This window comes from Eumetopias jubatus, unplaced genomic scaffold (assembly GCF_037043125.1).
Source record: "Eumetopias jubatus isolate StellerSeaLion01/CBP00866 unplaced genomic scaffold, mEumJub1_p1.0 scaffold_1, whole genome shotgun sequence".
NCBI lineage: Eukaryota > Metazoa > Chordata > Mammalia > Carnivora > Otariidae > Eumetopias > Eumetopias jubatus.
The window spans coordinates 186,557,623-186,579,409 of NW_028274807.1; positions in this window are offsets into that span (position 1 = coordinate 186,557,623).

Sequence of the window (21,787 nt, forward strand, 5' to 3'; positions counted from 1 at the left end):
GTCCCCTTCCTTCTGTCGTGTAGTTCCAGGATCTCTATCAAGTGTGAAGGTGAATGAGGTGAGGGAAAGCAGGATCAGGTGCAAGGCGGGTAGAGTTCCTAGTGGTGGTTGTTTGATGCCTCCTTTCCGCATTCACCTTCTCATCTCTAGTCCTTCCGTTCTGTCCTCAGCCAGCCCAGTGAACAAGCAATTTTGTCTTTCCAGCAGGGGACCAGAAGACAGCTCGTGCTCATCCTCTTTTCCCATTCTGTAGGATGCTTTTGCACTGCAACAAACTGTATTTCCTTCTCCCGCGGTGGCTTTCCACTTCTTGGGTACCCCTCGCCATTGCTGAGTTCAGGTGCAGCCGGTGATGACATAGATGTAGCACATGCTCTACCATCCCTGCAACCCGGCCCATAAAACCAATGGATGGCTCTACGCTTTCCTGGGGAGCATGGATGCAGCCTCAGAAAGCTTTATGACACTCCACGCTGCCAGGATGAGTCGATTAGAACTGAGGTCATTTGATAACAAGTCTCATTTGTGAACTGATTTTTATCTTTCCATCGTTTGCCATGGGCCCAAAACAGAATACCAACCTTTTAGGAAGCCTCGTTCATAAATGACTGTGGAGCCCAATTCCTTTGTGGATGCTAAAAGTGGAGGCTGACTTTTCTAAGTAAAACAAAGACAAATCTCTTTGGCCTCCTTTTGCATTCCCATGTTCTTGGCCAATTATTACACACAGCCTTCTGTTCATCCTTTTGCAGAGGTCAGATAAGAGGCCATCTTACTCTTCGTCTAATCCCACCTTCTAACCAGAAATAACACAAATATTTGAATTCCAAGGAGAAGTGCTCTGTGTGTATTTCTGTCTAACAGAAACCAGATGCTAACGCCTAAGAAGGAGGATCTATCTCTGGCCAAAGTGGGAAATGAAACCAGTTATCTGAATATTTCATGTCAGAAGAGTTGCTATTAGCAACTGTTTAGGCACCTTCAAGGCTTTGAAATGGGCTCTACGGACAGCCTTCCAGCTGCAGGACTCAGCGAAGCCTCCTCTCCTGATTCTGAAGGCACTTTCAGGTTGGCCGCCTTTTGAGGTCCATCTCTCGAAGCACAAGGGAAGTAGAAATGAAGACAGCTTTGCCTTGCATCCAGTGCTTGGCCCCTTCGGGCTGTCAGCAGACACCAGAGCTCGTCTGTCTGACCACTTGGAAGCACTTGTCAAGGTTAGGACCAAGAAAGGATTGGATTCCTTTTCCATTTTCTCATAATAGTAGCCCAGTCAACACAAGACTGCCATAAACCGTGACTCACTATTGGGAGGTATACTCTTTTATAAGCTTACTTCCTGCTGACAAAACTAGATTTCCCCAAGGGGAATAAAAAAGGAGGGAGGAAAGTCACGTCATGTAGGAAAACATTTCTGGTGATTTAAATAACGATGAATCTGTAGGATAGAAAAAAAAATTGTTCTATCCTGAGAGTTTTTGGAGATATCCCTTCACCCTACTGGGCATTTGGCCATTCGTGTTCAATAGGTCACTGTCCCGCCTTTTTAAATTTTTTTGGAGAGAATTACCCACTAGTAAGGTCTGCTCTCCAGCCTCTCTAGTTGATATTCTTGTGTTTCCATAAAGCATTTTGGTTCTACGATGGACCCTGACTTAACATTCTAAGGTCTAAGAGTCCTTCATTTTCCTTAGCAAATTAGGACTTTGGTAGTCTTCCCTCTCCTAAACACATTCTTTCCTGTACAGGATTGCTTTGCCCATCTCCTGCTTTAACTCCAAGTGCATAAACAAAACCTCAGAGGGTCTGAGAAGGTGAGGCAGGCCAGACTCTGTGTTGTGTGTCGAGTGTCAAGCTATTTGTAAAGAAGGTCTGCAACAGGCCTTTGGTGTGGGCTCTGCCAGAGACTGTTGTGAACACTTTGCTTGAGATCCGTGCCCTGTAAAATGGATATGTTTTACTGATGTCTGTAATACATTTGTAAACTTCCAATAAAATTTGAATAAAAGAAACGTTGCCGATCTTCTCAGTCCTCCCTCCCTTTGCACGTTTCATGAAATTGTTGCCTTTGAGCATCTTCAACAAAGCAGACAGGCTACACGTAACAGGGGATGAGGTTTACTATGAAGGGTGAACCTGATTGTGTCAATCGGGATTTTTCAACCTCAGCACTGTTGATGTTTGGGACCAGTTCATTGTTGGTGGCGGAGGACTGTCCTGTGCCTTTGTAGGATGTTTAGCAACATCGCTGACCTCTCTACGCACTAGATGCCAGTAGCTCTCCTCCCCCTGGGTTGTGACCGCCAAAAATCTCTCCATGCATCATGCCCATTAGGATGGCTACTATCAAAAAAATAAAATAAAATAAAATAACGGGTGGGTGAGGAAGCGAAGAAATTGGAGCCTCTGTGTACCGTGGGTGAGAATGTAAAACGGTGTGTCCTCTGTGGAAAAGAGCACAGCAGTTTCTCAAAAAATGCATACATAGGGACCCCTGGGTGGCTCAGTCAGTGAAGTGTCTGCCTTCGGCTCAGGTCATGATCCCGGGACCCTTGGATCGAGTCCCACATCGAGCTCTGCCTGCCACTGCCTCCTGCTTGTGCGCTCACTCGCTCTCTGACAAATAAAATCTTTTTTAAAAAATGTTACACATGGAACTACCATATAATCCAGCAATTCTACTTTAGGGCTTATACCCAAAAGAATTGAAAGCAGGGCCTTAGCAGGGCCTCAGAAAGATAGGAGCACACCCATGTTCATAGCAGCATTGGTCCCAATAGCTAAAAGGTGGAAGCAACCCAAATGTCCATCAACGGATGAATGGATAAAACGAGATGTGGTGTATACGTACAGTGGAATATCATTCAGTTTTAAAAAGTAGAAAATCCTGTTACATGCTACAACATAGATGAACCTAGAGGACATCATGGGAAATGAAATAAACCAGTCAACCAAAAGACAAACATTGTATAATTCCACTTCTGTGAGATACCTAGTGTAGTCAAACTCATAGAGATGGAAAATAGAATATTTCCCCCAGAGGCTGGGGAGGGGGAAGAAGAGAATAGGAAGTTATTTAATGGTTATAGAGTTCCAGTTTTTCAAGATGAAAAATCTGGAAATTGTTTGCACAACAATGTAAATGTACTTGATACTACTGAACTCAGCACCTAAAAATGGTAAATTGTATGTTATCTTTATTTTAACACAATTTTAAAAAAGAAAGAAAATGTCTCCACACATTGCTGAATGTCCCTTGGGGACAAAAATCACTCCTGGTTGAGAACCACCAAAGTAAATGATTTGCTTTCTTAGCATCTTTGTTCCTTAAGGATTCTAGAAACTGACTCCTACACAGGCCACACAGTTAATTTTCAGTTATTAGCAGGAATTAAAACAAGCAACCCCAAAATATTTGTATTAGCTTTTAAGCAAATAATAGGTGGGTTGTCTAGAGAGTTATGTCCATGGCTGTGTTATGGCTAGGATGGCATTCATATTGTCAAGGAGCTGGGCCACCAAGGTGGCTCAGTTGGTTAAGTGTCTGCCTTCAGCTCAGGTCATGATCCTGGGGTCCTGGGATCGAGGCCCACGTCGGGCTCCCTGTTCAGTGGGGAGTCAGCTTCTCTCTCTTCCCCTCCCCCCTACTCGTGTGCGCTCTCTCTCTCTCTCTCTCAAATAAATAAGTAAAATCTTTAAAATACCATCAAGGAGCCAGGACCAAAGCAGTATGTAAATCAGATTTTCCCGTGTCTGATCCACAACATTTCGGACTTGCTGGATACTGCAATAACATTTATTCATTCAGCAAATATTTATTGAGAACCTGCTCTGTGCTGGGCACTGTTCTAGGTGCTTGTAATACAGCAATGCAGAAAACAAAACTTCCTACCCTAAAGGAGCTTACAAACTGGACTTTCCACCAGACATAAAATCTGACATAGCAAATATTCTCACCCACCCTAACCATGAGGACTTGAGAGTTGCAGACGAGTCTTATTTCATTCTAAGGCCTTCTGAGAGCCTTTGGATGAAGGCTTGAGGTGTGTTGGAAAATGACAATTACCAGGCCTGTTCTGCTTACAGACCTTCCTGGGGAGCATGGCCTTCAGGCAGCCACGGTCTTACTCTGTGACCCCCATCTTCCTCCTCTTCAGCTAAAATGATTGGCGTCAATATGGTACCTAGCCAGCAATCTATAAGTGACATAAGTGACATGGCATGGTAAACTGGACCAATCAGATTCCCTCTTTCAAGAATATAAACTCAGGGTTTCTGAGAGACTGAGGCAGTTGGCAGTGTAGGCAGAAGCCGGGAGGATGTGTAGGGAGAGCAGCCCGGAGGTGGAGCTGGGCCTGCTAGCATCAGGGCAAGATGAAGGAAGAGGGAGCAGAAACTCAGGCTGAGAGCAGGACCAAGAACACAGATGCATGTGAGCCCAGAGAGATCTGAGGTGACCCACAGGAGATGGTCCCTCAAGACGTCTCACCCCAAACAGATTCCAGTTATAATTAAGGTATATGAAGGATGAATCCTGAATGGCGGCTTCCGTATGTTTTCTTTTGCCCTGCTCCTCTTTAGCAATTTTTCTCAAGATTTTATTTATTTACTTGAGAGAGAGAATAAGCAGAGGAGGGGCAGAGGGAGAAGCAGACTCCCCGCTGAGCAGGGAGCCTGACAAGGGGCTCGATCCCAGGACCTTGAGATCATGACCTGAGCTGAAGGCGGATGCTTAACCAACTGAGCCAACCCAGGTGCCCCCAAGCATTTAGCACTTTAATCCCCTCTTAGCCACTTGTTTGTTGTATCATCTCGGGAAATGTGCATGTCTTCCCTGAGCCTCAGTTTTTATCTGACTAATGCGAGAGTAATGGCATCATGTGCGCTTACTGAACGAATGCATGGAAATCTCTTGGCGCTATGTCTGCCACTGTAAGAGCTCAAAACATAGTATCTGTTGCTGCGATTACTATCATCATCTCGAAGAGAAAGAGTAGCAGAAAGATACCATGGGTATCCGGTCTAACAGTGCTCACTTGTTGTCATTTAATGTAAGCATTAAACTGGGGTTAGAGACAACCCAGGAAGGCCTGAATCTTTCCTATATGTAAGAAATGCCTGCAGATTTATTAAACAAAACAAATCTCCTGGTCCTAATCTCAGACGTTCTGGTTCAGCGGATCTGGGGTCAAACCCCAGAATCTGCTTTTTTAACAGGGCTTTCCATGTCATTCCAATCCGGCAGGTTTGAGGACCACACTTCATGAGACTCTGCCTTAGCAATTGTTTGTTTGTTTGTTTTCTTCCAAAACAGATAAACAAATGTCTGCCAGTCCCACCCACTTCAGGAGACTCTGATAACAAGTCCATTGGTCAGGTTGGAAAGATCTGAGGCTGGGGTGTACAATACAATTTAGAGGATCTGAGGTATATTCACTTTTCCCAGGAGTGACTGTCTTCACAAATAGAAGTATAGTTTAACTGATTTTAATTTTTCTGAGATATATCATGAATACATTGAAGAGAGTGAGCTTATTGTGAAATTCAGTCTAACAATTATGTTTGGTTATGAGGATTGCTACTCCTGGCTCATAACCAGTGGCTTTCACACATCAAAATTACCTGGGTAGCTTATTTGAAGTCCAGAGTCTCTGGCCCCATCCCTAGAAAGCGTCACTCAGCAGGTCTCCAGCAGGACTAGGAAAACTGCATTTTTCGTAAGCATTCGGGGATCTGAGACCAGCCTTGGGAGAAACTGCTCTGAGCCTCTCTCACTGTGGGAAATCCATTCCCCCGAGAGCCCTTTGTACTGCATGCAGTCCAGCCTGCATTCCAGAGCTTCGCTCTGGAAGGATCTTCTTCTCCAATGTTCATCTACCAGAGGTGTAGACACTGGTTTGCTTTCGGCCCACAGTGAGAAAGAGCAGCCCCTATGGAAAACCCACGCCAGTGTAACTTCTAAATACAACCAATTTTGTCTGAGAGAGACGTCAAGACAAGAGCCCGAGAAGGAAAGCTTCTCAGAAGATGATCAAAAACACAGGCTGAAGTGTGTGTGTTGGGGGGGTGGGGGGGTGGGTAGATTAAGCTGTGAAAGGACACAATCCTACCCAGCAGGAGACGAGATGCTTTAAGAGCTTTCTCAGCAAAATACTAGCAGGTACTTGTTCCCCGGCCAGGTTGGTGATTCTAGAGACAAATCAGATCCTCAAGGTGGATGCGCAGCTTTGTGCCATGAACACACAAGTTAGCAAACAGAGGAGACCACAAGTACCAGAGAGTAAACTCAACAACTTAGAGGGATTGGGGCAGCTGTCTTAGGCCAGGTTCTTTGGATTTTAAAGTATTGTCAAAAGTTACTTCAAAGTAACTAGAGCGAAAGGGAAACAGAGGGAAAGAGAATTGATTTAGGATATTATGTGTCTTCCACGGACCAAAGGGGCAGCCCCTTCCTAAGAGCCTGGAACCAGGACGAGGAAAACTACCAAGAGCTGAGAAGGAGTCTATCCCAATTTTTGAGTCTGTTTCCCACCAAATGTGTGCTTAGGCTTCTGCCTTTGCTTTTGCTTTGGGCAGCTCATGGACAGACGTGGCTCCTCACAGCTCCCGAGTTGCCATCCTCCACATTTCACCCCTTATTCTCAGCAAGAAACTCTGATTGGCTCAGCTTGGATCAGGTGCTCCTTCCTGGTCAAATCACCTATTGGAGGAAAGGGGGTGACCCCCCGAGCTAGCACGCTGCCAGAATGCTAGTATCTGCAGGTGAGGAAACAGGGAAAGCCAGGTGCTGAGCAGACACCCCAAAATGTATCTCCCGTAAGAACGATCCTAGTGCTCAGGTCTTTTCTGTCCCACTTCCCTTCTCCCTCCCCTGCTCTTTATTCTGTAAATCAAATCAGCCACTCTCTGGTGCTTAGTTTTTACCTCTTCTTCACTCACTACTCAGACCCCCTCCAGACGACACTGTTTCTGACGCTGGATGAATTTTTTTTTTCTCCCAAGCTGCAGGGACCGAGTGTTTTTCTCTGACTTCATAGCTTGTGTGAATTCCATCCAGCTGGCCTCACGCCTGGTAAAGAGGAGGGAAGTCGTATCTGTTCTCATGGTCAAGGCCCATAACCTAAGAACCCTTTGTGGTAGACAAGCTCTCAGGTCTGGCCCCTGCTCTCTGTCTTCAGCTCGTCTTGTCTCATGGAGAAGTCCAGCCATGACCATGAACATACAAGCCACAGCGGCTGGACAGCCCTGCATGATTGGCCTATGACAGGTAAATGGCATGAAAGTCCAATGACATTCATCTTCCTATTAACCATCGTAGTCTCTCCAGACTTGCTGCTGTATCCGCTTTAAACACGCACACTTCTATCTCTTCTGTTCCATCTGTTCTTCATGTGACTACTTCTCATTCTTCAGTTCTCCGTGGACACAGGTTTCCTTCGTGATGAAAAAGTTGCGCCCAGAAAGTTGGAAATAGGTCCCTCTGTCTTGGGCTCCCAGGGGTCCCTGCATGTCCCCTATCACCATCTTGTAAGTGTGAGTTTACTCTCCCCTTTGCAACCTGTACTCCGTGAGGGGCAGGGTCCTGGCTGTCTTCAACACTGTTTTCCTGGGGCCTAAAATACAATAGAGCCTCAAAAAATATTTTGAAGGGAAGTCAAAAGGAAGATGCCTAAAAATCTTGGTTCAGTAAATAGAAAGGGCCAAGAGAGATCGTGGGCTTAGTCTTTTACCCCCCTGAGTGTCTGGGTTCCCGCCAAAGCTCCAGCTTTCCTTCCGAGGCGAGGGCTTTTTTCCTCTGGATGATGAGTTGCTGCAAGGCAAAATTTCACTCCCAGCCTCCGATGATCAGGTTGGCATTACTGAATTTCCCCAAAATTGGTATATATATTTTTAACTCCAGCTAAGCATAGTGTTTTCCAATTTCAAGGAGTAATGGCGCCCTTGGACTCCCTAATGAAACAACCAACATTTCAAGTACTATCAACTATAAATGCAAAAACTGAAGTCAAGGGCTCCTGCCACTGAATTATAATCAGACGATTTATGATATAACGAAAGAACCATCACCAGGAAGTGAAGGTTTAAGAATAATCAAATCCATATTGATCTGGAAAAATGCTACCCAGGAATAAACTTATATCAGCAAATGGAATAAATTACCATATTTCAACATACTTCTTTCATGGATCTAGTGCTAATTACACCACCATTGTTTATTGGAAAATGTGCCTGAGCAAGCCAGGACAGAATCAGGGCACACTTAGTAAATAAGAAATCTACAGCTGAATTAGAAATAAATGAGATGGTACAACACGTAATAAAAGCCCCAATGGCAGAAGAAACACAAAGAAAGAAGTTGATGCTTTCTATCCAGTAAAGTGAGCCTAGATTATAACTATAATATAGTTTATTTCCTATATTCCTTTCATTTCAAAATTATTCCCAGATAAAGAACTCAGGAAATAAATTGGCCCACTTATTTGCAAAATCTATCCTCTAACTCTCATCTATCAACTGTGTCAAAGTTGTTTCTCAATTCTGCACAATGACGATTCAGGAGGATTTTTGTGTAAAGAACAGGCACGTCTGAAACATTTAATGCCCACCAAATGTCCATGTGTTCCCTTCCACTCCCAACCCCGTTACAGCTGGGTGGGGTCACACAACTTGTGCTGGCCAAAACACTGAGGACAAGTGAAGTGACACTTCCAGACTAAGGCAGTGAACCACCCCTATGTATTTATTTACCTATCATTTCTCCTTCCAAACCGCGGTGATCTGGATGCCTCAGGGTGAGATGCTGAGTCACTGGACGGACGCAGACTTCCCTGAGTCACGATGTGGAAGAAACCATCCATAGCAAGCTTTGTAAACAAGATATACATTTCCATTGTAGTCAATGGTAGAGATTTCAGGGTTGATTTGTCGCTACAGCATGGCCCAGCCTATTGTGACTAATATGTGGGGGCAAATCTAAAATGACCTCTCAAGGTTCTTTCTAGTCTGGATGATCTGGTCATGTGAGTCACTTGATGGCCATGAGAAGTTCTGAAGGCCAAAAGGGCCTGTGCTTTGGATGTAGTTTCTTTGTGTGTTGGCTTGATTGGTTTGGTTGGTTGGTTGCTTTGGTCTGGTTAAATTATTCAGTTATGTAAGCCTCCAACCATGAAAATAGGCTTAGAGAACTACATTCTACAAGACTGTAAACTCCAAGCAGGCACATATCTCCACCATTGCATTTACACATGTGAAGCTCAATCAGTGCCTGCAGAGAGTAGGTTTTTGATAAATATTTGTTAAACAAAAGGAATAAAAGAATTAAATGATCGAAATGACCCATGCAAGAGAATCCAGATGGCGTGGAGCCCTCCATCAACCCGAGTGTTGCCCTAGAAAGACTGGGGAAGGCTTTCTCCTCCATACAAAAGCAAAGGCTCCAGAGGGAAACTGCTAAGCTTAATTCACTGGATAGCATATTCATTCCTCAGATGTATATTGAGCACCTACTGTGTGCCTTATTCTAGGGTTCAGGATAAAACAGTGAATAAGGTAAACAAATTTCCTGTTCTTATGGAGCTCTCCTTTGCTTTTCCCTTGTCTTTTTTTAAGCCAAAATTTGACTTGCAGAAAGAAAAGTTTTCAATTACCTCATTATCTGAGTTATCCAGTATAAAAAACAAAGCATGGCAGAAGGTCCATATATCTCCGGAAACGTTAACTCCATAAACCCCATTTCTCTGGAGTTCCTGATTAATAATCATCCTGCTTTGCTTCTCCTTTCACTTCTGCTGCTTCGCCTCAGAGATTCTCACTTCCCTGTTTCTTACTTGAACTGAGCAGATGACCCCTACCCTCCTCCCTGGCCAACTTCATCCTTACGAGAAGCTGTTTCCTTCCATGGGCTTCTCTTAATCTACTCATAAGTCAGTTGCCTGCCGTTTTTTCCTATCACTAGGCTGCCCTGTGTTAAACATCCCCAGCCAGGGGCTCAGAGCTATGAGCGTCTTCAAAGGGGTCACTGCATCTCCAGAGAAATGCTCCCCAGCAGTCCTAACTGCAGTCTGCACTGAACTGGCCCAAGGACTCAAGACAGAAGTTTGCTTCTTCCATCCGATCCCCAGAGTATTGCCTGAGCCCACACCGAGTAGTGTCTAAGTGGTGCACGGTGTCCCGAGGGGTGGTAGCACAGGTGCGCGCTGCTGATCACCCCTCCGTTCTCCCCTAACCGCCCCACCGCAGGGGCCCCAAGCAGCTGTAAATAGTAGCTGACCGCTCTCGGGGAGCTGGGATGCAGGGAACTTCTCCATCGTCCAGTCCTTTGTGCTACCTTCATCGGGGCAAGAGTGTACCCCCCCCCGAAGCCTGTGAACCCAGATTTCAGCCAAGGATGTGAGTCTGCTGGACCAACAGGGAAGGGGGAAGGACAGGGAGGGCCCAGGCAACTCTGGGCCCCAGCACTAATGGTTCCACGAGTTTGAAATCTGGACAGGATGTATGTCCCTGCATCCTCTGAATGGGTCTTTGTCAAAAATGATGAGAGTATCAAGGGAAGAGCTTCTCGCTTTGTACCTAGACTGCTCGGCCAGTTTTGAGTGGACCCAAGCTCACCCACAAGGTACATGTCACCCAGAGGCACCTTTTCCCCTGGAAGGAGTCTTCCTGAAATCATCAGGGCAGTTCTCTTCCTTCTTCCTCTTTCCAGCTCTGTGTTTTGCAAATGAATGCCATCCACACAGTCCTGTAAATAAAACTTTTTTTTTTTTTTTTAAGACAGAGGCCAATCTTGCCATTTGCAACAAAGTGGATGGAACTGGAGGGTATTATGCTGAGCGAAATAAGTCAATCAGAGAAAGACACGTATCATATGATCTCACTGATATGAGGAATTCTTAATCTCAGGAAACAAACTGAAGACTGCTGGAGTGGTGGGGGGTGGGAGGGATGGGGTGGCTGGGTGATAGACATCGGGGAGGGTATGTGCTATGGTGAGCGCTGTGAATTGTGCAAGACTGTTGAATCACAGATCTGTACCTCTGAAACAAATAAGGCAATATATGTTAAGAAAAAAAAAGAAGAAGAAGAAGATAGCAGGAGGGGAAGAATGAAGGGGAGTAAGTCGGAGGGGGAGACGAACCATGAGAGACTATGGACTCTGAAAAACAAACTGAGGGTTCTAGAGGGGAGGGGGCGGGAGGATGGGTTAGCCTGGTGATGGGTATTAAAGAGGGCACATTCTGCATGGAGCACTGGGTGTTATACACAAACAATGAATCATGGAACACTACATCAAAAACTAATGATGTAATGTATGGTAATTAACATAACAATAAAAATAAAAAAAAGACAGAGGCCAAGAGCTCAGCACACAATTCCTAGGCACACCAACCAGGGCACAAACAAGTTTTTAACCTCGTGTGACAGCTGAAAATAAAATCCTCAGTGTGGACAGTAACATGGCCTGCAAAGAACCAGCTACAGAAGAAGCCTGGAAAGGAATAGGACCCCAGAGGGCAGGAACTCAGAAGATATCCAAGTCTTCATTTGCTCCCTTGGAGGGTCCCTTGCTTCTGTTTTCTCCCCTGCCCTGAAGATGGGCCAATGACCCATGAGGGATAGCAAAGAGTCGTTTTTGTTAGCTGGGCCATCCAGGTAAATAACAGGTATAACAACAAATGAAACCACATCCAAAATGTCGAACAAGCACTGGAGAAGGAGCCTTTGTGCTACCTTCATCAGGGCAAAAGTGTGCCCCCCCCCGCTGAAGTCTGTGAACCCAGATTTCAGCCAAGGATGTGAGTCCGTTGGACCAACAGGGAAGGGGGAAGGACAGGGAGGGCCCAGGCACCTCTGGGCCCCAGCACTAATGGTTCCACGAGTTTGAAATCTGGACAGGATATATGTCCCTGCATCCTCTGAATGGGTCTTTGTCAAAAATGATGAGAGTATCAAGGGAAAAGCTTCTTGCTAGACTGAGCCAAGTATACTCTTACGCTAATGAGCAAACTTCTAAGTAGTTGACATTGTTAATTTTTGTATGAGCCACGCTCAGTGGAATGAAATTAAGGGAATTATTGTATTTTGTGCATGCTTACCAGTTCTATTTTTGTATTTCAATGGGATATGTGATTTTTCTCTTGTCACTCCCTTCTCTGAGACTACGCCATGAGAAAGAAACCTGTGTTGTAAGTACACCTTCTCTTCCTTGCATCCGTCACCTTCCATCACAAAGGACAGAAGTTCAGTGGTTAAGTCATCAGACATAACACCTGCATGATCAAAGTTCTGCATTCAGTAGCTTGGGATCCTGGGGCCATGACTGGACCCAGGGCCTGCCCCCACTCTGCACTGGAAGAACGTTAATAATACGCTCACATGTATGTGCATGTGTAGTGATCTGTTTTTTCAGGAATTGTATACATCTGCCAAGGCAAAAAGTTTTGTTGCACTGGAATCAACCCATCAAAGATATTTATTTAAGGACTTGTTATACAAAAGTTTTATAGAAACACCACTTTTCAGCATAACATATAGAGAAATTGAATCACTACGTTGTGTACCTGAAATGAATGTAACATTGTGTATCAACTATACTCAAAAAAAAATTGTTTCAAATACCACTTTTCTTTGCTAAAATAAGATTTTTGCTAAAAGAACATGTAAGTACTATCAACCTGTTACAAATCTTAGGTATTGCAAGTGAATTTCTCTTTTTCTTTCTTTTTTTTTAGATTTATTTATTTTAGAGAGAGAGAGAGAAAGAAAGCATGCATGCACTTGAGTGCATGTGAGTGGGGAAGGTGCAGAGGAAGAGGAAGAGAGAGAATCTCAAGCAGACTCCATGCCCAGCGCAGAGCCTCAGGCTGGATCTCACAACCCTGAGATCATGACCTGAGCTGAATTCAAGAGTCGAACGCTCAGCCAACAGAGCCAGCCAGGTGCCCTGCAAGTGAGTTTAAAAGAAGTAAAGTGCTGTGATATGAAAGAGTACATTCACCATTCAGCCCCAAAGAGCATCCCAAGAGTTTTTGTTATTAAATTTTTATATTTTTAGGACCCACTTAGCAGAGGGCCTGACCCCTACTAAAGGCTCAACAAAACATTCTTTCCCAAAATCACATTAAGAACGTCCTATGTACAGCCATTTTACTTGGTACCAGACATACTGAAAAGCATATCGCTTATGACCTTGAGGAGTTCAAGGTCAGAGGTTTCACAAGAGGAATAGACATACAGGTTTCTCAAAGGAACTATCTGAGTTTGATTTGGAGGGATGTGCAGGAGTTGAGCAGGTGAAGACGTTGTGGGAAGGCAGGGGAAACCACAGTCAGAGCTTGGCAACCTAGAGCCATATGCCAGACTCGGGGAATACTGTGCCGTCAGTGTGGCTAGGAGCCTTGGTGCCAGGAGACAACGCTGGGGAGACAGATGCGGTGGGTGGTGAAAGGTTGTGGGTGCCGGGCAAAAGAGTGAGCTTCATTTTCTGGCCATTGAGGAGCCTTTTAAGGTTCTTAAGTAAGAACATAAAGTGATTCCATTTGTTTTGCAGAAGGCAGGATAACTTTGGAGTGGAAGGAAAATGGAGAGCCGGGGCAGAGAGATTGTTGCATCAATCCAAGCAAGGAAGTGGAGGTCCTGAACTGCCCAGTATGACCCAAACAGTGGGCATCCGAAGGGAGGAATTGGGAAGAAAACCTGGGAAGTTTGGTAAGAAGAGGCAGTGTGGTGAAGACATTGTAGATGGGAAGTGGGAACCAGCCAGGAGATAGAGTGCTTTCCTGGTATTGGGATGTTTCTTTCAGTAGCTGTGGCTTTCTGGGGACCTAGGATCCCCTGAAAGGGAACTATGCACAGATTTAGACTGCTCACATCCTGTAACTTGGCTCTGTCCTTTGCCGACTGTATGCCCTTGGGCACATTTGTTGCTTTCTCTATGCCCCAGATAGAAAAAAAGACACAAGACATGAGAGGCAAAGATATTCTCATTTACTAAGAGGAGAGTGGGTACAAATGAAGCCCAGGTAGGCTGAGCCAAGGAAAGAAATGCAATGGTTGGCTCCAGTTACTTCTCCTTCCTGTCCTCACTCCTATGAAGCTTCTTTGTTTTCAGGTGAAAACCATCACCCAGCTTTCCAGCCTGGGGGCTGGCTCTGCTGGGGGAGGTACAGGTGTGGGCGGAGAACAGGAGGTTCCTTCAGACAAGCCGGCTGAGCTGCAGATGGGACAGGCCCCTCTTTATCTTCCCAGCAGAACACCACGTGGTTTCCACTCAGTCTCTTCCAAACAGGATGATCAAGGAAAGAATGAGGGGCAAGTAATCAAGGCTTCAGACCCGATCCACACGGCATCCCATCTGTGAGCCTCAGGGAGGTGCAAAGTTGGCCAGTGCTCATTGATGGGAATGCAAACTGGTGCAACCACTCTGGAAAACAGTATGAAGTTTCTTCAAAAAGTTAAAAATAGCACTACCCTATGATCCAGCAATGGCGCTACTAGGTATTTACCCAAGAATACAAAAACACTAATTCAAAGGGATACATGCACCCTGATGTTTATAGCAGTGTCATCTACAGTAGCCAAGTTATAGAAACCGCCCAAGTGTCCATCAACTGATAAATGGATAAAGAAGATGTGGTCCCTCTATACAATGGAATATTGCTCAGCCATAGAAAGGAATGAAATCTTGCCATTTGCAATGACACAGAGGGAGCTAGAGTATTGTGCTAAGCAAAATAGGTCAGTCAAAGACAACATATGATTTCACTCCTATGTGTGTGGAATTTAAGAAGCAAAACAAATGAGCAACGGGGGAAAAAGAGAGGGAGGAAAACCAAGAAATGACTCTTAACTATAGAGAGCACATTGATGGTTAGCAGAGGGGAGGTGGGTGAGAGGATGGGTAACATAAGTGAAGGAGATTAAGGAGGGCACTTGTGATCAGCACCGGGTGATGTATGGAAGTGCTCAATCACTATATTGTACATAAGAAGCTAATATTACACTGCATGGTAACTAACTGGGATTTAAATAAAAACACACCCAACATTGGCCAGGGCTAGAAGCCAGTCCATCTTTATGCCATTTCCAGACAGCACCTTTTGACTGACACTTGGCAAGTACATGAGAGAGTTTACTTTCCTTTCTTAAAAACTCTTTTGGTTTCCAACATCATGATGTCTAATATCTACAAATGTCTTTCAACAATTATACTTATAGCAAGGAGAGCACCGACAGCATTGAACTCACATTTAGTTAGGGACCTATTAGAGTGTCAGAGCTTTTAGAATTTGTCTTCCTGGGCCATGGGGCTAGACTATACTCCCGAGAGTGAGGTGAAGGTGGCGCTTCCCATGAAGGCAATGGAATTCCCCTTGCCAATCAACTTGGGCATAAGTCTCTTTGGGGGAAAGGACAATTTCCTCTATAGTCAAGATGGAGGTGAGTTAGGCCAAGATTCTGAGGCATGGAGAGATCCCAAGCGTGGATGCATTCTCTGGCCATGTCAGGGGTGGGCAGGCATGACCCACAAGGGCATGATTCTGAGGGAATAGAACACGAATGGTCTCCCTGGAGTTATGTAGCAAGGTGGCCCTTCACCACTCAAAGAACTGACTCACTTGGAGAATCCCGGACAGGTTTGGGCTTGTGCATAAATTGAGAGGGCATATTGCCACCTTTGGGGTAAGGTGGCAGAGAAGAAGCCATATTTCCCCCACTGCTATAATCAGAGAGCCGGGCACTGGAGCCAGGAGCAGCAGTGGCCCCTGGGATACAAGGTCAGCGTGTAGCGGGCGCTCGCTTTGGGGCACAGGTGGCTAGTTTCCGGGGCAGCCGGTGTTTGAAGTAGTAAATGTATCCTTCAGCTTCATGGGACAAGTATCACCTGTGAGCAACCAGGCCTTTGGATGTGATTAATTACTATGCTTCTCAGACATGTGGGGTGAAGGAGGGAGAAGGGCTCATTTGTGTAGCCATGGACCTGAAGTCATTGTACTTTGGAAAATCAGTGTGGGGTGATAACGCCTGTTCTTCATGCTGGAGAGTTAACATCCCAGTTACTTGTGATTCCTTATAGCCCAAGGAGCGGGGAAAAGGTAACTAAATGACTGGATTTTAGGTTTGCTTATCTGTGAAAAACAAAAACAAAAACTTGGGGGTTTTAGGAAGATTTAGGTTCTAGTATGCTGGACATGGCAGTTGGTTGAATTTTAACCTCCCAAAAGGTAAATCCAAGTCTTAGCTCCAGGACCTTTGAATGCGACCATAATATAGGGTCTTTGCTCTGTAATTAAGTTAAGGATTTCCAGATGAGGTCTCCCGAGATTTAGGGCGGGCCCTACAGCCAATAACTCGTGTTCATATAAAAGGAAGGAGAGAGCATTGCGTTGGGGGAGGTTCGCACAGGAGACTCTGTGAGAGCTGGGTGGAGACTTCCACGGTGGCCCCAAGCCAAGGACCACCGAGGGCCACCAGAAGCTGGAAAAGGCCGGGAAGCGTTCTCCTTGAGAGCCTTTGGAGGGAGCCTGGACCTGCCAACACCTTCCCTATGGACATGTGGTCTCCAGAACCGTGAGAGAAAAAAATTTCTGTTGTTTTAAAGCCATGAGGTTTTTAGTAATTTGGTTTGGATTTTGTTTTGTTTTGGGGTTTGGGGGAGTTTCTTTTTTAATTTTGATTCCAGTACAGTTAACACACAGTGTTATATTAGTTTCAGGTGCACAACATAGCGATTCAATAATTCTATATGTTACTCAGTGCTTATCGGTTTGAGGTGACTTGTGACAGCAACCCTAAAACTATGAATGCAGGCATATTCAATGTTTGCCGGTATTAAGTAAAAACCGAGTCAACACATCATGCCTCGTGCTCTACCAGGAGTGTCTGAAAACCTGGTTGAGAGCATGTGACTGATGAAGCGTTCTCAGGCAGCACTTCTTAAATTGAGCGTGCATCAGAATCACCTGGAAGTCTTCTTAAAACAGATTGCTGGCCCTAGCCGCGCCCCCCCCCCCCCGCCCCCACCAGAGTTTCTGATCCAGGGACTCTAGGGAGGGGCCTAAGAATATGAATTTCTGTCAAGCTTCCAGGTGATGATGATGACATTAGTTTGAACCATGCTTTGAGAACCACTGAGCTGCAATTTGCTGCTTCCCCCCATCCCGCCCCCCGACAAGGAAATGGGGCTTCCGATTTTAGAAACGAGTGGAAATTTGGGGAAAAGAATCCCACTTGGGACAAACGAATGAGGGAAAGAATACATGTTTTTTATTTGTTGTGATTTATAGGGGTTCCAGCTTATAAATCAAACAACAACTGGGAGCAGTATTCCCTCTTTTCCTAGTCGACCCCCTGCCGTTTTCCTCTGAGTGTAGACAGGTCATGGATTAATATGCTGCTCTGTAGGCAACCCTTCTATGGTCCTTTTGAGATTGTGGATCCATGCGGGAATTGCAAACTGGGTTAGAACTGCAGGATCACTTCTTAACACCTGGACCCTTCTTGTACACAACTTCACACCCTCGCAGGCCAGTTTCTTAATGCACCTGCTGTTCTGCCAGTGAGCCCTCCCTCCCCCCACCCCCCAGGCTTCATAGAGCTCCATGCTGACGTGGCCTGATAATGCCTCCCTTTGGGTCTTGGCCTGAGGCCACTTGCCTCTTGCTTTCTGCCCTGACTCTTCTCTGACTTTTCACCCCCTCAACCCACCCAAAGTGTATATTGAAAGAAGTTCATGCCCATGAAGCCATTCTTGACATTAAGGAATGGAGCAGAAGTGTAAATATTTTCCCTTTTCGATTTCTAGGTGGACAGTTCTGGCTTCTGGGTCTTAAGACTTCTCAAAATGTCCTGTGGGATTTTTTTATTGTTCCTAGAGTCGTCCGGCTAAATTATTCTTAGAATAGACTTTCACTCCTTCCTTGTTGATTCCTCCATCCCTCGCTCCTCCCTGGGATCACTTCCCAAAGAAGACCTACCTGCACCCCAGCCTTTGTCTCAGACTTCGTTATTGAGGGAATCCACGTGTAGACCTGGGCTGTAGTCCCCTTCCTCTTTTCCCAACTTCTGGAGACTGATGCAAGTCCGGAGATACAGGTGGGGGCTTGTAGGCTTCTGTTGGGTAAACCCGACCCTGAGAAATGGAATTCCCCATAAGTGGATCATAGAAGGGGGCAATAGGAGCTGAAATACCCCCAGTCTGCCACCCTCCCTGGGAAAGACCTTACTTACACTTCAGTGTTTGCATCAGAGGGAGGCCCTTTATTGGCTCACAGATACCAAAAAACACTTGAAGTTCAGCTGCGCTCATAAGTTCCTGTATTCCAAAGGGGGGCCCTATGGTCTGTTCTAACTTAATGTTGTGCAAATGCTTTGGACTTTTTAAGCCTTTCAAACTCTTAAGGCTGTGAAATCAACTAGTCCAGTGGTTCTCCAAAACTGCTCTGTGGACTGCTTAGAAATCAGCTGGGGAGTTGTGGGTTTGGTTTTGTTTTTTTTTTTAATTGTAGAATATACATAAAATTTACTATTTTAAGGGTACCTGGGTGGCTCAGTCAGTTAAGAATCTGACTCTTGGTTGTAGCTCAAGTCATGATCTCAATGTCATGAGATCAAGCCTGGGAATTGGGCTCTGGGCTCAGCCGGGGAGTCTCCTTGAGATTCTCTCTCCATCTCCTCCTGCTTATGTGCTCTTTCTCTCTCTATCAAATAAATAAAATCTTTTAAAAAATAAAATTTATCATTTTATCCATTTTTAAGTGCAAAATTCAGTGGCATTAAATACATTCACACTGTTGTACAACCACTATCCCTTTCCAAAGCTCTTCCTTTACTCCAAACAGAAACTCTATAACTATTAGGCAGTAATTCTCCATTCCCCTTCCCCTCAGCTGCTGGTAAGCTCCAGTCTGCTTTCTCTTGCCTATCCTATTCTAGGTGCTTCATGTAAGTGGAATCCTGCAATATTTGCACTTCTCTGCCTGGCTTATTTTACTTAGCATCATATCTTCCAAGGTCATTCATGGCGTGGTATGTATCAGAACTGCATTCCTTTTGTGGTGGAATAACATTTTCTTGTATGTATGTACCATATTTTGTTTATCCAATGATCTGTTGATGAACATTTGGGTGGTTTCTACCTTTTGGCTACTGTGAATAACACTGCTGTGAACATAGGTGTACAAATGTCTGCCTGCTTTCAATTCCTTTGGGTAGATACCTAAAAGTAGAATTGCTGGATCATACAATAATTCTTTAACTATCGAGGAGCCACCACACAGTTTCCCACATCAGCTGTGCTGTTCTCCCTACTGGCAATATACTAGGGTTCCTGTGCTTTGGGGGGATGGCGGGGGGCGGGGGTGGTTGAGGAGGAGGGAGAGTCTCAAGCAGGCTCCATGCTGATCGCAGAGCCCAGTGGGGGATTCCATCTCATGACCCTGAGATCATGACAGCCAAAATCAAGCGTCAGATGCTTAACTGACTGTGCCACCCAGGAGCCCTAAGACTTCAATATTTCTTCATCATTGGTTTTCCTTTATATGTGTGTGTATGTATGTATATAATTATAAAATTATAAATATATATATATAAAATGAGCCATCTTAAAGGCTTTGCACACCTAATGGGAGTAAAATGGTTTTCTTTTTTTAAATTTTATTGTTATGTTAATCACCATACATTACATTATTAGTTTTTGATGTAGTGTTCCATGATTCATTGTTTGTGTATAACACCCTGTGCTCCACGCAGAACGTGGCCCTCTTTAATACCCATCACCAGGCTAACCCATCTCACCCCCCTCCCCTCTAGAACCCTCAGTTTGTTTTCCAGAGTCCATCGTGTCTCATGGATTGTCTCCCCCTACGATGTCCCCCCCCTTCATTCTTTCCCTCCTGCTATCTTTTTCATTTTTTAACATATTGTATTGTTTCAGAGGTACAGATCTGTGATTCAACAGTCTTGCACAATTCACAGCTGTCACCATAGCACGTACCCTCCCCAATGTCTATCACCCAGCCACCCCATCCCTCCCACCCCCCACCACTCCAGCAACCCTCAGTTTGTTTCCTGAGATTAAGAATTCCTCATATCAGTGAAGTCATATGATACATGTCTTTCTCTGATTGACTTATTTCACTCAGCATAACACCCTCCAGTTCCATCCACATCGTTGTAAATGGCAAGATCTCATTCCTTTTGATGGCTGCATAATATTCCATTGTGTGTATGTGTGTGTGTATGTGTATATATGTGTGTGTATATATATATATATACACCACATCTTCTTTATCCATTCATCTGTCGATGGACATCTTGGCTCTTTCCACAGTTTGGCTATTGTGGACATTGCTGCTATAAACATCGGGGTGCACATACCCCTTCGGATCCCTACCTTTGTATCTTTGGGGTAAATACCCAGTAGTGCAATTGCTAGATTGTATGGTAGCTCTATTTTCAACTGTTTGAGGAACCTCCATACTGTTTTCCAGAGTGGTTGCACCAGCTTGCATTCCCACCAACAGTGTAGGAGGGTTCCCCTTTCTCCGCATCCCCACCAACATCTGTCATTTCCTGACGTGTTAATTTTAGCCATTCTGACTGGTGTGAGGTGGTATCTCATTGAGGTTTTGATTTGGATTTCCCTGATGCCGAGCAATGTTGAGCACTTTTTCATGTGTCTGTTGGCCATTTGGATGTCTTCTTTGGAAAAATCTGTTCATGTCTTCTGCGCATTTCTCGATTGGATCATTTGTTCCTTGGGTGTTGAGTTTGATCAGTTCTTTATAGATTTTGGATACTAGCCCTTTATCTGATATGTCATTTGCAAAGATCTTCTCCCATTCTGTCGGTTGTCTTTTGGTTTTGTTGACTGTTTCTTTTGCTGTGCAAAAGCTTTTTATCTTGATGAAGTCCCAATAGTTCATTTTTGCCCTTGCTTCCCTTGCCTTTGGTGAGGTTTCTAGGAAGAAGTTGCTGCCTGTGTTCTCCTTTAGGATTTTGATGGACTTCTGTCTCACGTTTAGGTCTTTCAACCATTTGGGAGTCTATTTTTGTGTGTGGTGTAAGGAAATGGTCCAGTTTCATTATTCTGCATGTGGCTGTCCAATTTTCCCAACACCATTTGTTGAAGAGACTTTTTTCCATTGGACATTCTTTCCTGCTTTGTCAAAGATGAGTTGACCATGGAGTTGAGGGTCCATTTCTGGGCTCTCTATTCTGTTCCATTGATCTATGTGCCTGTTTTTGTGCCAGTACCATACTGTCTTGATGATGACAGCTTTGTAATAGAGCTGGAAGTCTGGAATTGTGATGCCACCAGCTTTGCTTTTCTTTTTCAACATCCTCTGGCTATTCAGGGTCTTTTCTGGTTCCACACAAATTTTAGGATTATTTGTTCCATTTCTTTGAAAAAAGCGGATGGTATTTTGATGGGGATTGCATTGAATGTGTGGATTGCTCTAGGTAGCATTGACACCTTCACAATATTTGTTCTTCCAATCCATGAGCATGGAATGTTTTACCATTTCTTTGTGTCTTCCTCAATTTCTTTCATGAGTATTTTATAGTGTTCTGAGTACATACAGTTTGCCTCTTTGGTTAAATTTATTCCTAGGTATCTTATGATTTTGGGTGCCATTGTAAATGGGATCAACTCCTTAATTTCTCTTTCTTCTGTCTTGTTGGTGTATAGGAATGCCACTGATTTCTGTGCCTTGATTTTATATCCTGCCACTTGACTGAATTCCTGTATGAGTTCTAGCAGTTTTGGGGTGGAGTCTTTTGGGTTTTCCAC